An 18,267-nucleotide genomic window follows, 5' to 3' on the forward strand; every position below is an offset into this window, starting at 1 on the left:
AAAAGTCCTAGAAACAATTGATATTAGACATTTTATTAACATCAATATTTTATTAGCTTGACTACCTAGAGACTTGTGAGTTATTTTCAAAGACATTTTACTTTCATTAGTTTACCCAATTTTAATTGAACCTTTAAATCACGTGAATTAAAAGTATCTGGATCCATTTTTAAATTTTAATTTTAGGAGCGCTCAGTTTTGATACAGACAAAACATGACATCAAACAGCATGACATACAAATAACACAAAATCAAAGGCCTTGTAACTTTATAGGTGAATCTCCATTGCAATGTAACAGATGTTCAAAAACTCCAGTTGAATAAAAAATAGAACTGATCAAAAAATCATGAGCTCAAAAAAAACATAATTAAAAAAGCAAGAGTTCTGGAAAAATGATATGGCCATTAATTACTTTAGTAAGGCACCATAAAATTCACTTTTGCTGGAGTTTAGGTAAGGCTCTTTTTTACCTTTTTTTTCCTTGGGTTTGAGACCGGTCTCCTACTGAGCTTTTAGGCTTCCTTTATTTACATTTCAATGTAAGCCTTGACTGAGATCTGGAAGGATCTAACAGGTTTTAATAGAAACCTTGTGCCTAAGGCATTTTAGCCATCTCATCAGGACAGGTTGGATGTTAAAGAAAATTATGAGACCTTATTTTCCATTACTTTTGAGAATGAAGCTACTTTGTTAAGTTTCTCACTGAGATATGCCATTAATTATTGAGCTGCCTATGGCTGCTTATCCAGGATTTATTTTCTCTTTGTGACAAACAGGTTAAATCTTGCTTCATAGGTAAGCTGAGGACAGGAGCATGAAGTAAGTCCCCTTCTTGATATTCCTGGGGCAGAATATTGTCCTATAGTGGCTATTTTCTGTAGTATTGAACCTGTTGATGACATAATTAAGCTTTGTTTTTTGAGATCTTTTAATTCCTAATAGCTAAGAAGTTTAGGAGTTCTGCAATGGCCTTTTGATATTCCTCCTGGGTGGGGGCACATAAAGGATGTCATTTACTCACTGAACAATCACAGATGTTTTATCTCTGAATTTTGTTAAGTCCTTAGCTAAGGTTTGTCCGGAACAGGTGAGGGCCATCTAAACCCTGAGGCAACACTGTCTAGGTTAGTTGAGATACAGTATCTGGTTCCTCAAAGGCAAACAGAAATTGCAATTCAGAGTCTAGCATAGACAGGAAAAGTCATCTTTTAAATCTAACTTAGTAAACCAAGCAACAGTTGGAATCCAAGATAAAAGTGTATGGATTAAGAACTACAGGATGGGGGAAATTACTGCTTCATTATTCTAAGGTCTTGGACTAGGCAGTCTGCTTTTTAACTCCTAAAATGGGCAAATTGCATGGACTATTGCAAGGCATTAAAAGTTTCTATCAGTTTGAATGATCTTTAATAAGTCCTTTTTTTTGGCCTATATGTTCCCTTTTCTTTCTTTTTGATGTCTATTAAAAATGGAAGATGCAAGCTGGAGAAGATCATCTGAGGATTGATCAGAGCCACGTGCTAATTTTTGTAATTTCCTCTAAATATTTGGTGCTGTCTAAATGATAAATTTATACTTTAAAAGTAGGTGGCCCTTTATGGATTCAGGATTCAGAGTGGTGTGTTTTCTTATTGCTTTCCTAAGTCTCTCCATGAAAATCACAGGACTTTCCTGAAGGCTGCATAATAATTTTTTAGGCATCCTACTCATTATTCGAATCCCAGTTAGGATGGTTTCTGGGAACTGCCTGTGCTCTAGATGGTTAATAGCATAATTTTCCAGGTGAGGGTAAATACCTGGCATAAGTTTTGAAACATCTCAATATTTATTAGGATCTTCCAAAAGCATCCTTAAATTTTTGTCTATCTTAAGTTGGGAGGGTTCCCTCAATTTTCCTCCCTTAGTGTGCGATTCCTCAAGACTTTCTCCTCTCATGGTAGAGATTGTTGATGTCAAACATGGTAACATATGAAAGGCACTTTTCATTTGTAATTTAGCAGTATGCAGGCTAGTGGTGAACCTGGCAATACTGTTGAGAGAGAAGCTCCTTCCGAGTTAGAAGTATTAGGGACGTCTCCCTAACTTTGAGCCTCCCTATGATCCAGAAAAACCCGTCTCTCACTACCTGGGCTTTGCCAAAGTTATTTCTGGCCTTCTTCGGCAAAGTGCTAGGGTCCTAGTTTGCCCTGTGCTAGAGACCCTGGGAGGATTCAGACTTGAGGGCATTACTGCTTTCCTCCTGCCACTATAAACTCCTAATTATAAAAATGATGATAAAAGTAAAAAGTGTGCCGTTTGCCTATCTTTTTGCCCTGTAGACTAAGGGAATCTCCGGAGGGTGGGGGGACATCTATTGGTTGTTAGGCGTATAATGCCCTTTGCTTGGAGGGTCTCATGGGAGGGGTTTTTAAATTGCCTCCCTCTTGCAGCTTAAAGAGAACACAGTGAGCACATTTAAGCATGGGAACAGTAATGGGAGACTCTAGATGTCTAGACTAGTGAAGGCTAACTATGCGAACAAAGGGAACCTGGGCATTTTCATACTAATCATCCCAGGCCTTAATCCTACAGCTTGAATTCCTAATGTCTGACCAGCAAGGGAAGGGGAGCATCCAGGAGGGAGTGGATGTGCGGGAGTGTTGTACACTGTATGGCCCATACGGAGGCAAAGGTAATTGGCGCTTTCCCTCAGTGCCATTGTCTACTGATCACTCTGGATACCCCTCAGGGCTGTTGGGAGGGGGAGTCTGGATATGGAACCTTTGGGGTCCAGCCGAGAGTAGCCCGGGCCGAGAATCCCAAAGTTGCTCCAACCCTTCTTCTACTTCCACTCATCCTGGGCAGATCAGGACTAGGAACACTGTGTACTTGCAGCAATTGCGCTCCGGGCCTGGACAGAAAAGTAGGAAATGGCTTCAGCACAGTCCAACATGCCTACAGAGCAGGTGATTTGGAAACTTGCCTGGGCCGGGACACCTCTCACCCGAGTCTTAAGAATGGCGGCTGCACTAACTGCATTTAAGTAGCCGACGGGTGCCCATTTTGCCCTCCAAAAATAAAGAGACAGAAAGAAAGATGCACCTCAAACACATGTGGGGTGCGTGGAGAGAGAAGCTTACTTACCTTGGCATAAATCTCGGTGGGACCTCCAAATCTGATACCGCCATTTACCGGTGACGAGTTCTGCTCCTTCTAATGTTGAAGATTGAACACTAGAGAAGCACGCCAAGGCAAGCATATTAAGCAGGTTTATTTAAAGGTAATAATACAGACTTCTCCCGGCAGGAAGAAGGGGGGCCATGGCTGATGTTCTAAAGTCCCAAGAAGTGAGTACCCCCTACATCTTTTATAGGTTAAAGTCTCTTTTGTTCTCCAGTTCTCTCCCCCCTTATCTCTCTCCTTCCTGCCTACGTGACTAGGCCTGGTTTTGCATTACTGAGAAACCATGGGCAGGGGGAGGCCAAGGTGATTCAGGCAGGTAAGGGCCCAGGGGGCATTAATTAGCAGCTCCATGCTTGCAGTCCTTGATAAAGGTAGGTAAATTTGGTAATCAATGGACTCCGGAGATCCTTGACATTCCATTCTTCCTGGGGCAGTCTCCAACTTCCAAAGGCAGATGGTTTCATGGCTTCATTTCCTCGAATTGACCTGATTTCCTATTTCTACACTAACTACCTGTCCTTAATTCTGGCTTCATTATCACAAGGACCTGGACCCCTAACTGTGCACCCCAACTAGCACATGTAATTGACATCTTTTTTTTGGTCTGAATACAGTATTTAAAACATTGGAAGAGAAGCCATGCAGAGAACTGAGAAGAGATAGACCTGATAGATCTGAGAAGAGATAGGCCTATTTCACACAGTAGGTGTAAGAAAACCCATGAAAACCACACCGGACATGGGAAATCACATAAGGGAGTTTATTAAGCAGAGTGTCTCCCTGCAGGGTAAGAAAGAAAATATGAGGAAAAGAGAAAGGAAGGAAAAAGGGCATGTGCTAAGGAGAGTGGAAAAGCAAGGAGGAGAGAAAAGTGAGTCACAGGGAGAGACTCACTTTCTTTCTATCCAGCAGATGGCAGTGGTTCTGCATTTTCTGATTTTTCTTCCACCTAGCACCTGTCTCTGTGATTCCTAAATATGGTTAATCATTCCTGACTTTCTAAGCACTTCGGGGGGCAGGTGACAGCTCTGGTTCTCACAGCTCTCTGGCAGCTAGTGCTGGAATCCACACTCACTCAATCTATGCACTCTTTGTTGAATGTTTTCCTCCACTCTTGGCTTCCAGGCCCTGCCATCCCCATCAGTTTTCTGTGGAGTTTGGATGGTTACTACTGCAGGCAGAATGGCATGTTAGGTGTGGGAGGAGGAGCCCCAGGTAAGACAGGAAAAGCCAGAGCATTTTATGGGTCACCTGTTGTCCTCCAGCCTTTTCTCCAGTATTGTCTATATCTTAATCTTATCTTCACTTTTTTCTGTGGGTTTTTCTTGTCCTCAACTGAGTGAAGAGCTGCCTAGGAGTGATTAGGTCAAAACTGCAGCGGTACCCTGGTTTCTTCTGCAGGTACATCCCTCCTCCTCCACCCCTCTCTATACACAGCTCAAAGAGTCTTCCACCCAGTCACTGAGACCTCAGACATTAGAGAGGCTGCAGGGAAACATGCTCATTAGGCTTAGAATAGAAATGTCACATTTGCTGAAGCTGCTGCACAGCAATGGGGGCATTTTCTTTCTGCTCCCAACTCCTCTTTTCAGTGTCCAAATCCTCCACCTGTCCTACATGGTATCATGAGAAACGGTGATAACCTGAGTTGGGACTACCCTGTCCCACCTCTTCCACCAGTCAGTTGAGAGAAATATTGGGTGAAAATTTGCATAAAAATACTTATGATGTATATTCTTTAAAATCTTTTTAGCATTTATTTTCAGTAATGGGGATTGCACCCAAGGGCATATAACCACTTAGTTATATCCCTAAGCATCCCCTTTTTTGAGGTGGTCTAATTAAATTGTGCAGACTGACCTCAAACTTGAGATCCTCGTCCTCTCAAGTCACTGGTATTATAGGCATGCACCACCATACCAGGTTAATGTTGTAAATCTTTAATTTTTATTTTCATGAAGTTTATTGGGGGAATTCATCATTTCCAGTTCTTGCACAAGATTGAGAGCAACATCAACAGGAGTATCCATGTCACTCAGTCTAAATCATGTCTAATCATCCTTCCTAGGTCATTTTTTGGAGAAGGACTCAAAAGTCTTCTGCCCAGGCCCACCAACCTGAACCCTGGTTACATTCATTCACATTTCCCAGTTCTCTACCACCTATGACGTGCCTCCTGGTTATTATGTGTGGTCTACAGAGGACCTGATGTAGGCCCAGATGCATGTGTACTATGTGTAGGACAGCCACATGTGTCACACCTCCTTTCCCCGCTCTGATTTTCTACCAAGGTGTTCGACCTCATCTCAGGTCCAGAACAATAGAGTGAGCTCACCATGGAAAAGTAGCTTTGAAATTGCAAGTCAAAGTAAACTTTCCCTCCCCTAAGTTGTTATTGTCAGGTATTTTAGTCACGATGACAAAAAGTAGACCAATGTACCAGTGCTTCTCTAGTCACCATATGGTTACTTCTCAAGACAAAACTGAGGTAGGTACTGTTGGCCTGGTCACATTTTATTTATCTATCTATCTGTCTATCTATCTACAAATCTATTATCATATATCTTTTATTCCTTCATTTTAGTTATATATAATAGTTGGGTTCATTTTGATAAAATCATATGTATATGGAATTTAATTATTCCATTTCAGCCTTTGCTGTCCCCTTCATTCCCTCCCCCATACCTCTTCCTGTAGTTTACTAATTTTCCACTCATTCATTTATTTATTTATTTGGGAACTTAATAGATATACAGAAAAGTGAAATTTACTGTGATATAATTATTCAAGAATGTACCATAATTGTGACAGATCTTATAGTAATTCCTCGCTTTTCCTATCCCTATTCCCTCTGTCCCTCTCCATATTTTTCTTCTACTCCATTGATCTTCCTTACTGGTTTATGATATCTGACCACCATTCCCTCCTCTATATATTAAAAAATATAATTCATACAATGTATAATATTGGTTGATTAATTCTTTTCTTTTTTATTGATTATTTTAAGAAATTCATCAATATTAAAAATCTTTATTTTAATATTGATGAATTAAAATCTTTATTTTAATATTGCTATATAAAATACAGTGATTAGAAATATTTATTCCCTATGTGAATATATGATAACACAGATTGTATACCTCTACTTCATGTACAGAGAAACAAGTTGTACCCTATTTGTTTACAATAAAAAAATTTTTTTAAAATTTCTTAATTATTTCTCATTGATTCAATGTGACAAGAATCCAATACCAACCACATTGTATAATTAGATATAGCATTAGTTTGATTAGTAATTCTTTGTATGAGAATAACTTAAATAGCATAGTTATTTTCAATATGTTTGATAGTTGTAAAATTCACCCCAATTTTGGTCAGTTATCTATATGTAAGTGACCACTTTGTTTGCAGACTATTTTCTTAGATGGAAAGATTAAATTTTTTTTCACAATCAAGCAGTAAAATTGGCAAAGTATGAATTATGAGAATATTCAATAAAATGATATTATTTATGAGACACCCCTTGTCCTGAGAGCTCACTAATGTCAGGTAAAGTAGTAGTAATAAAATTAATTGATCTGGACATCAAAGTAATGCTCTGATGTGCACCTACTGGAGTCTGATTTGCAAAGAACAGCAAGAGGCATAGAAATGCAAGTCCCTTCTTAAGGATTCTCAGTTAATAAATCAAGGAACTTGTGTTTATAGCCCTGTGTTGCATTATGGATTTCATGCTGTACTAAATGATAAATATAAAATCATGTATTACAAGAATAGTTTCCCCAAACCGAAGTGTATAACTATACATTTTCAAAGAAAGATTTGGATGCTATCCCACTGTATCTTCAACATAATGTGGAAGAATGCAAGTTTTCACCAATATCAATATTATTCACAGAATATATTAGCAAAATTATTAAATTCTTTGAGGTACTGGGAATTGAACACAGTGTCTCATTAATATTAGGCAAATGCTGTATCTCTGAGCTTTTTCGTAGTTACTCACCATCCAAAACTGAACCATCCAGCTGTGGTACCTGCTAAACATCTGTAGATATTTAAATTCCACTGTAACTAATTACAATGAAGCATTCAGTTCCCAGCTTCACTGGACATATTTCAGGGACTCTGTGGCAATGTATACCACTATTTTGGATGGGGCCCATTTGCAATGTTGTCAGCACTGCAGGGAGCCACAGTGGCAGACCTGGAGCAGACCAGGGCCTCTTTTTTCAAATTCCACATCTGCAATTTTTGTAGCTCTTGCAGCTTTGGTCTTCATTCAGCCCAGAATGAGAAACAGATGACAAAAACAAAAATGATATATTTTATGGGTTGACACACAGTATTTTAATACATATACAAATTCTGTAGTATTCAAATCAGGATAAACATATTTGTCTTCCTCACATATATCAATTTAAATTTACAAGCTTGCAAGCCCTATTTTTTAAAAGTTTCTTGTTTCTTTCTTTAACTTATTATCCCCAATCTTTTTTTATATCTCCTGTGCTATGAATTCATCCTGCACCTATTAATAGCTACTCATTCACTTTATGGGTTTTATTCAAATCTGATATTTTCTTTGTCAGAACTTTTAAAGATTTTTTTTTTTATTTTGTGCTTCGTTTTGTCTTGTGCTATTTATGTGGTGCTAGAAAATTTCTTTATGTGAAACAAAAATACTCCCCCTTCAACAGGGGACAGAAATTGTCATTTCCTGTCCCTTCAAGTATGTGCACATCACCCCTGAGGCACTCCTCAGCAGGCTCTGTTAGCTCACTCACTATTTCTGTAATTCTTTCTTTTGCTTGAAGTTCAGAGTTCAGTGATGCAATCAGTAATCTGGATCTTGTGAATGCTGTCTATTTCAAGAAAACTGGAATAATCAGTTCAACAAGGGGCACACCCAGGAGGCTCTTGTAAAAATGAACAAGGGGAATGTCTAACAGCAACACAGGAGAGTTCAGGACACAGATTTTGTGTCCACTCTGGTTTCTAATTTATCTATGAAGGTATCCTCATGGAACTATGCAATAAAGATAAGGTAAAATTTCCTGCAAGCCCAGATACACCTTCCACAAAAGAAGGTAAAGAAGAAAGTTTTAACCTTGAATAATAATTAAACTAGGACCAGATGACCTCACAGCCACCTGCTGAAAGACCTCCTGGGAGTCTTGCTCCCTGTCCTGTGTCCAGCACCCTAGACAACACACACAGTCTTTTGAGGCTCCTGCATCAAAACCTACAGCAGGAAGTCTCCAAGTTTTCTCTGTTCTGCCACTGGATTCTCCTGGTACTGGTGGCCTTTAATGGAGTAGTTTTGCTCAGCCTAATTGCAGATTAAAGGTTTGAAAGTCAGCTTTCCATTGCTGTGACAAAATACCTGAGGTGAACAGCTCACTATGAGGAGAGTTTTCAAAGGTTTCACTCCATCCGTTTGCACACCTTCTCTGCCTCTCCATGCAACCTCCACAGTTCGACTCCCCCCAGAGCCTCCAGAAAACTCCAAAGGAGGCTCAATCCCACTGTTTTGGCTGGACTTGTGGAGGAGGCCCAGTCCTGCAGCTAAGAGAGTGCCCAAACTTGGCTTGAGGGTCATGGTGCCAGCTCTCTGGTTGTGGCCTCTTGGGATTGGCCTGCAGACTTGACTTGGGCAGGACTGAGGGATGGGGCCCTTCAGAGGAAGATACAGGCCTGCTGGGAGAGGGCTTCAGGGTATGTCAGGCAGCAGTGCAGTGCTATCTAGGAAGAGTCAAGTGGCCAGAGCAGAGCCCCATGTGGGAGGATCACTGTCTACCATCCAGCACACAAACAGACGTTCCATAGAGACCCAGTTGAGAAATGCCAGAGTCTTCCATGATCACCTACCTGTGCACAAGTGCACACAACCCCATGTTTAAACTGCACAACCACATGTGCAGAGTCAGGACCACCATGTTTGAGTCCATCTCCCAGTGCCTGCTCCAGTTTCTGAGGTGTTCTCTGCAGCTGCTCTGTGCCATTTTGTAGGGTGTCCATCTCCTCCACTGCTTCACCTTCACTCTCCACAACTGGAACACTTCCTCCCTGGTCTAAAAAATTATTTTCATGATTCTCTGCATGTTTCATGGGCACCTCCTGCCTTACTGCATGAATACCTCTTCCTCCCCTTTGAAGTGCTTCACAATTTCTAGACATGGTTCAGTAGAAGAGCTTCCTCTGATTGCTTTATCTCCATCAGTGAATCCATGGAGACAAACTTGGGGCTTGGGCATATGCTTGTCCCATTTCAAATGAGCTTTCTCAGTTCATCCTACTGACTCGTTGGACTTGTGTGTTTGGAAATGTCCATTTCAAATCCTTTCCAAGGGCAATTGTTAATTTTCTTTTAAGAAAACACTTTTCACACAAAGAGGGTTTCATCTGACCTCCCAGTCCTGCTTTTATTTCTGTTTTTGAGGGCTGGATCCTCAGGTCTCACCAAGTGGATGCCTTTGCCCACCCACTCAGGATTCAGTGATTTTTCTCTCCCCCAAAGTCCCTGTGGATTGCTTTGCATGGAGATAAGTGTGATTTCCAAAAGCTCTGACTTCAGGTCCAGAGGAAGCAAGAAGAACCCAAGCCCAGCGCTGCACAGGTGATTGAGTTCCTCACACAGTATGCACTAGGGAGGCCACAGGAAAAGAGCAAAGTGAGGAGCCTGGGGAGGACAGCAGCCCTGGACTTTGGAGTGGAGAAAGAAAGGCAGTGACTGGAGGAGATGCCACAGCTGGGCTATGGACAAAGCCATCCCTTCCCCAAACTCTCCCATTTCTGCTGCACCTCTCTAGTCACCATATGTACCTGGGAACCTGTGTGCAGAAACCAGGCCTGGCCATGGGCAGGGCTGGGCTCTTCAACCTCTCAGCCCACCCTGAGCTCCAGAATCAGGAACAGAATGAGTTGTTGTTCTCCTACCTGCAACCTGATGATCACTGCACCCTGTTGGCTCTCTTACCTGCTCAGGACTCACATGAGTCATATTCACAGGCACACCAGTCTTTCTATCACCCCTGCTCAGGACTTAACTGAGTCATGTTCACAGGTAAACAAGGCACTACTCTACTCTATGTCCCTTCCTGGTCTTGCCCAGCCTGGGTTGCATGAGGTATCTACAACATAGAAATGGACAGCCATTGCCTGCTATGGGCTGTGGTATTGTTTTGTGCATTGGCTCCATTTAATGCATTGATCAGGCAAAAGCTAATAATGCAGGAATGTGTATCTGTGTAGTCATCCCAATGTGAAGAACTGCAGAAATGTGTGAAACTCACTTCCAGTACTCAAAACAAGCATCCATTCAACCAGGAACAACAACTTGTCCTGCACAAAGGACTGATTTTCTGTTTTTTTTTAAATGATATTATCCACCAAAATTCTTGGCAGAACCTTACTCAAATCTCAGTTAGTGATTGCTGGGGGAAGTCTCTCTGATTAGACAGCAGTGAACATTTACTAGGAGTCTGATCTTTTCCCTGGTGGTTCCATGGCCACCATTAGCTGACTGCAGACTCAGGAGTCCAATCAACAGGGAAGGAGGTAGTGAGTAGTACTTGATCTGCTGATACACTAAGGAAAGAATGTGCCTTAAGATTATTAGTGAAGCATGGGTCACACACCCTCAGCATCAGGGAAATTAATAATGAGTTCAAGCTGCTCTTCAGAGAGCCTGTTAATTGACACCCACTGGTATCCCAGGTAGGGTGCAGGTGAGGGTTCTTGGGGACCTCTGAAGTCCTAGGAGGGCTATGGAGCATAGAGCAAAACAGGGAGAGGCCTAGGACCCAAGCAGGGCCTCTGCTGAGCCCAAATATACACTTTCCTGAAATACCTGCTCAACCTGGGCTTCTGTATCTCTCCTCACAGTTGCTCTTCCCAGTGGGTACAGAGCAGAACGAGAGGGGTAATGAACCAAAACACTGGAGGTAAACATGGGAAAGGAGAACCCACAGTCAATCTCCAGAACTTTCTGCAGAGAGCAATTGAGTAACCTGAGAAAGAGTCCAGGTGAATGAGGAGGCAGGCCATGTGGTGGACAGTGACTCTCATCAGCATGAATCACAGTCATGGAAGGATAAAAAGAGGACCTGGCAGGAGGATAGTGACCCTTCTCATGCCTTTTCCAGAGAGGGCAATACAAGAGATTATGGACAAAACACAGAAAACACTGAGCAGTGTCAGATGAAGGGCACTCACTCACAGGAACCAGAGGAGTCTGAGCAAGAATTGCCTTGGGGAAGATAGAACAATACAGAGAGAAGACTGAGCATTATTAGATGAGGAGCGCTCACCCAAAGGACCTACAGAGGAAAGATCAAGAAATCGTTAGAGAAGTCAGAAAAAATAAACAGAACACTGAGCAATGTAAGCTAAGGAGTGCTCACAGACAAGACCCAGTGGAGACTGAGTAAAGACAGGTTAGGCAAACTTAGCAGTTTAAACCAAGAAGGCTGAGCCATGATTGGAGAGGGGCTATCAGAAAGAGGACTCAGTGGAATCAAAGCATTAGTAGGTGAAAGGGGCTCACCCCCAGAACACAGAGCACCCTCAGCAATGATGGGTGAGGGTAGATTTAGGGCAGGACTCAGAGAAGACTGAGCATTGGTGGGAGAGGGTCACTCTCAAATATGACACAGAAGACCCTGAGCAATGTTGGGATAGGGGAGACTTATGGCAGGATCCAGAGAAGGCCCAGCAAAATAAGATGAGGGGTACTTGACCACAGGAGCCAGAAGAGACAGAATTTCTCTTGGAAGAGGTGTGCTCATCAAGATGATTTACAGCCTTTGACCCTTATCAAGAGAGTCCCTTGGTCCAAGGTCTCAGCTACTTCAGAGGTGGTGGCACAGTGGTGTTTTTCAAACATCTGGGGAAGTCCTCCATGATGATGGGAAATTGTCCTTGGCCACATTTTGCACCTTAAAGATGTGCATTTGTGCCTGACTCAGAGGTCCTAGAAGGTTTTTTCTCTTGTCAAAAGAGAGCAGCCAGTGACATGTCAGAGAAGATCCTGAAAATACTTAAATATGGGCTTTCCATCCACTGTTCAGAAAGATGTTAGAAATCCTGGGCATGCTACATCACCCATAAGATCTCAGTCACATGAGCAATAATGTGAAAATGGTGGATGATGTGTAGAGGAACAAGGTCCTCAGTGCTGGAGGAATTATCATCCATTAAAACTGTCTTGGATTTTCAGGCATTAGTGAGGAGCCTGTCTGCATGGCAGCACCAAAGACCTATTGAGTTTGTTGGAAAGAGGAGGTATTCACATCTCTCCAAGTTAAAATAGTCATGTTGGCCTTGACATGCATATAAGGCCTGATATGGTATACTGATAGGAGCTGAAATGGGACTCAGAGATTTCACTAAGAGAATTATGTTGCCTAGGGCTCAGTGGAGTGAGCACTGGAGGCACAACTGTGTCCTCCCACAATACCCACAGGAGACTGAGCACTGTTTTGAGAGGGTCACTCACCCACACTACTCAGAGGACACCAAACAATGGTGCAGGAGGGGAGATTAAGGATAATACCCAGACAAGACTGAATACTGTTGGGAGAGAAGTGCTCACTCACAGGACTCAGAGATCATGTGTAATGGTGGGGTACATGAGGTAAAGAGAGAACCAAGAAAAGGTTGAACAATACTAGGCTGCCTATTATCACAGACATGAATTAGAGGACTGTGAGATAAGATTGGCTATGGGAAAGTAGCACATTGCACAGGGGAGACTGAGAAAGTGCTCACCCAGAGATCCTAGAGCATACTGGGCACTGCTGGATGAGGGTCACTTACCCAGAGGACACAGCAGAGACAGAGTATTGGAGATTAAGTGGAACACCAAAACAATTTTCAGGGAAAACTGAGAAGCTGTGTGTAAGTTCTACTCTTGATAGGACTTAGATGACCCTGAGCAATCAATGGTGGATGAGTGGAGATTTAGGGCTGAACCCAGAAAAGACTGTGCACTCGTGGGAGAAGGGTGCTCATGCAGAGGACTCAGAAGATTCTGAGCAATGGGGGTTGAGAGGAGTTTTATGGAAGAACCCTGAGAAGACAGAGCAAAAATTGATGAAATGTGCTTGAATACAGGATCCAGAGGAGATGGAGGCCTTTTGGAACAGGGGTTCTCCCCTATAGTGCTCTGAGTTTTTGGAGTCTTTTGGAGAGTATTCCTTGGGTAAAAGTTTTAGTGATCTCAGGTATGGTGAGAATGATCCTATTTCAAAGGTCTAGAGATGTTCTCAATGAGGATGGGAAATTTTTCATTGTCACATTACGCACTGTTTTTTGAAACTCTGCATTGTGCTTGAAGAGGTCATAGGTGGTTTCTTCTATTGTCAAGAGTGCAGCCAGTGACATAACAAAGAGGATACTGAAATGCATTCTATCCTGAAGTTCTTTCCATCCACTGTTCAGAAAGATGTCAGAAATCATGGGCATGCTACATCACCCATAAAAATTCAGTCACTTGAGCAATGGTGTGGAAATGGTGGATGATGCATGGTGGGATGAGGTCCTTGGTTGTGTGGGAATTCACATCCATTAATATTGTCTTGGGTTTTAAGGTTTTGTTGAATAGCATCTCTGCATGGCAGCACAAAAAGGCCTATTACCAATGTTACAAAGTGGAAGTATTCACATCTCTCCAATTTTCAATTGTAGTGTTGATATGGACATGCAGAAAAAAACAGAGATGGTGTATTCACATTAGCCAGAATTGGACTCACACAGACACTTCACTAAGAAAACCAAGTTTCTTATGGCTCAGTGAAGAATGAACACTGGTTGCAGGAGTGTGCCCAACCACAATACCCCCAGGGGACTGAGCACAAATGGGGGAGGGATGCTCAACCACAGGACTCAGAGGACTCTGAACAATGGTGCAGAAGGAAGATTAAGGAGAGGACCCATAGAACACTGAGCACTGATGAAAGAGGGGTCTCACCCATAGGACTCAGAAAATCATGAGCAATGGTGGAGTAGGTGAGGTTAGGAAAGAACACAGAAAAAGCTAAGTAATATCAAGCTACTTATGATAACACAGAGGAGCCCCAGGGGGCTGAGATAAGACTGGCTATGGGAACTTAGCACATGGCACAAAGGAGAATGAACACTACTGGGTGAGTTGTTCTCACCCAGAAGACCAAGTGTATACTGAGGACTGCTGTATTAGGGGCACTCACCCAGAGGACACAGAAGAGACAGGGTAATGGAGGGTAAGTGGCATCCCAAGTAAATATCCTGTGAAAATTAGCATCTGTGTGCAAGGGGCACTCACCAGAGGACTCAGATGACACTAAGCAATGGTGTGTGAAGGGGAGATTAAGGACAAGACCCAGAGAAGAATGAGCACTCTCAGGTGAGGGGTGCTCACCAAAAGGACCAAGAGAAGAGTGAGCAAGGAATGGTTAGGGGACTCAGAAAAAAGAAAGAGAGAAAAGCACTGTTAAGTGAGGTATGCTCAACCACAGAACCCACAGGAGACACAGTAAAGACAAGTTAGATGAACTTAGCATCTTAAACAAAGAAGGCTAGCCATGTTTTGAAAGGGGCTATCACAAAGAGGACCCAGAGGAATCAGAGAATTACTGCATGTGTGGCAGTCACCCACAGGAATAAGAGAACCCTGAGCAATGGTGGTTGACAAGAGGTTTAGGGCAGGCAGATCCCAGAGAAGACAGAACAAATGTACATGAGGGGTAATTGACTATAGGATCCAGAAGAGACAGATGTCTTTGGGAGAGGGGTTCTCCACTCTAGGGCTCTGAGTTTTGTAATCTCTTAGAATATCCCTTGGGTCAAAGTTTTAGTGACATCAGGTATGGTCAAAATGGTCCCATTTCCAAGGTCTGAAGAATTCCTCCATAAAGATGGGAAATTTTCCTTGGCTACATTTCACATAGTTTTTTGAGGTTGTGCATTGTGCCTGACTCAGAAGGTCTAGGAGTTCTACTCTCTTGTCAAAAGAGAGCAACCAGTGAGATATCAGAGAAGATCCTGAAAATACTTAAATATATGCTTTCCATTCACTGTTCAAAAAGATGTCAGAAATCCTGGGCATGATACATCACCCATATGATATCAGCCACTTGAGTGTGCAGAAATGGTGGATGATGAATGGTATATTAAGGTTCTCAGTGCTATGGGACATTGACATGTTTCAAAATTTTCTTGAGTTTTCAGGCATTGGTGAGGAACCTGTCTGCATGGAAGCATCAAAGACCTATTGAGGTTGTTTGAAAGAGGAAGTATGCACATCTCTCTAAGTTTTCATAGTAGTGTTGACACCTTGATGTGTGGATAAGACCCAAGATGGTGTACTGACATTAACCAGAATGGGACTCACCCAGAGTTTTACTAAAAGTGCCAAGTTGCCTAGGGCTCAGTGGAGAGGAATCACTGGTGATGGAAGTGTGTCCACCCATAATACCGACAGGTAACTGAGCACTGGTGGGACAGGGGCACTCATGTACAGGCCTTAAAGGACTCTGAGCAATGTTGGGGGATGGGAGAATAAGGATAGGTTCCAAAGAAGAATGAGAACTTCTAAGTGAAGTTTGCTCACCCACAGGGCACAGGAGACTGTGCATTGCTTGCCAGGGGACCTGCTTTCACAGAAAAGTTTATGTAGTTAGTACTCATGTGAATGTAACACTCACTGTTCTTTTATTCCCTCCTCTTGCGTGAACTTGGAGCTGATCTGTGGCCTCATGGAAACTTCCTGCATCCTCTGCTACCAAGTGTCTTCTCCATATGGTGGTCTGGGAACAATGTCCAGCAGTGTGTGGTGACCTGCCAAGCCCCTCCCCTTAACTCCCATACAGTTTGTGATGTCATAATGGCTTAGGGTGAGGGGCAGGCACAGCTGTTTTGGCTACCAAGGCCTTGGAGAAGGTGTGGGGCCCTCACATCTGATTGTGTCCCATTGTGTAACCTTTCTTTGAACCTAATGACCTCTACCTCCACTGGCTGCAGTAAGAGGTGTGAAGGCCCTGGGTTCAGTTCTGTTTCTGACCCTTTTGTCCCTGAGTTTAGAAATGTCTGGTTTGCTACTGCTGTCCCAGGCATCAGGGCTGAGGCCACAGTATGACTGTGGAGACTGGGTAACAGAGTATCATCCAGTTTCTCATCCAGTCCCTGCTGGAGCCAAGGGCCTCTTTGCCCCACCTTCTCCATTGGGATCCCAGACCTGAATTCTTGACTCTTTTTCTGAGTGCTCAAAATGGGACCCATGACCTTCTCCCTCCTCTTCTCCAGCACTTACCTGGCAGGTGCATACTGCTTGGTGCCTGGCCCTGCTGGAACCCTACATATACATACTGTACCAGGTCTTTTGACCCTCACAGTAGTAGTTCAGCAGGGTCCTGTGAGGTCCTCATTGACAGGCTGGAAGAATGTCCACCTCAGGACCTCAATCTGTCCTCGTCCCTAGGGCTCCTCACCCAGGGTAACCAGTGACCAGGTAGAACATTCCCCTCCACCACAGGCCCACCCTGTTTCCCCATTACCATAGAGCAGAGCATGTCCTTGTTACTACAATGCCTCTTCCACAGACTGCCCCAGGGTCTATGGTTTTAAACAAGGCTGAAATTCTTGGCTCCTGTGGAGGGAAAGAAACCCTGTGTGACTGTAGGACAGCAGCACAGCTGGGGATACCTGGTACAGAGTGGCCCAGGTGCTCTGTCCTCCTCACTCTCTGTTCCTCCTCCCTCAGAATGTATGGAATCTACCAAAAACTTCAGGGAGCCTGGTGATGAAAAGGGGGACAGAGTTTCCAAAACCCAAGGTTTCAAGCACCAGGTTCATGGTGTGCTCAGGTTTCAATGGCAGCCTCAGCCTGGACCCTGCCCTGATTCCTTTTCCCATTCAGTTCCTCCTCCTTCTCAGGGCAGGGAGAATCCTGGGGCTAGGTCCCATGGTGCTCTTCTCCTGAGTTACTCCCTAGCACTCTTTGTTTTATTTTGAGATGCATTCTCTATAAGAAATTCAAAATGACTTCAAACTCAATCCTACTACTCATCCTTTTGAGTTGCTGGTTCCGTAGGTGGGACAACGTGCCAACCTCAGTCCTCTTCTTGTTAAACAATAAATCTTCCTTTACAAGGGCCTGGTGTGAGAGAAGCTGTAAGTCAGACCCACACTGAAGCCAGGCAGGAAGCATAGTAGGTGTAAAATTAAACACATGCTCACTTGTGTGCTGCAGGCTGAAGCTGAATCAGCTCAACTTTGAGGCCTTCTCACAGAACCCTGAGGAGCTACCCACCCCTATATGGACTCCAGGGGCTCATGTGGCCACACCCACACTTTACCTTACACTTCAGGGAGTTACAAGCTGGGGCAGCCTCATCAGCCTGGTCTTGGGCCCCAGAATGAGGAAGGCCCAGAATGTGCAGTTAGGGTCCCCTGATGTGGGCTTCCTCAGAGTCTTCCACTGGTGGGCACCCTCTACAACTGGGGAGCAAAGCTGTTGATCAGAAATGCTTTGCTCTCTGGGTTCTGCACCATCACATATCTCTCTGTCCTAACATGCACCACCAAATAGGCTCCTGGCAGCAGGTGCCCCAGCTGGAGGCTCCCATCAGGCCCATAGGTCCACTCTCCAAAACCTTGCCCAGCTCTGCCAGCTTAAAATATTTCCTGTTGTCCTTGAGAACACTGGAAGTGCTGTTTCCTCCCAATGTCTCCTCACAGAGCTCACCCAGAGCCCTCCATGAGACCCTTCATGTTAGGTCCCCTGAGGGGCTGTTGGAAAGAGGCCATTCAGCACAGGCAGGTATTCATAGAAGGGGAGACACAACTGTGGCCTGGTTTCTTCCCTCCCAGAGCCGGTCCCCAGAGTGGACTCTGGAAGCTCCTGGAAGGGAATGAATGCATTTGACATGTCCAAGAAGGATGTGTGTTTTGAGAGGAACTGTGTGACCTTGATGCTTGGTGACCCCTTCCCCATGTTTATTGTTAAACTCCGAGGAACATTGAGGGGGATTAGGTCAGGCTGTGCCCCTCTGGGAAGCATTGGTGCTTTCATGAGACAGACCCCAGGAGCACAGACTCTGCCATGTGAAACACAGTCAAAGGGG

Source organism: Sciurus carolinensis, unplaced genomic scaffold (genome assembly GCF_902686445.1).
Source record: "Sciurus carolinensis unplaced genomic scaffold, mSciCar1.2, whole genome shotgun sequence".
NCBI lineage: Eukaryota > Metazoa > Chordata > Mammalia > Rodentia > Sciuridae > Sciurus > Sciurus carolinensis.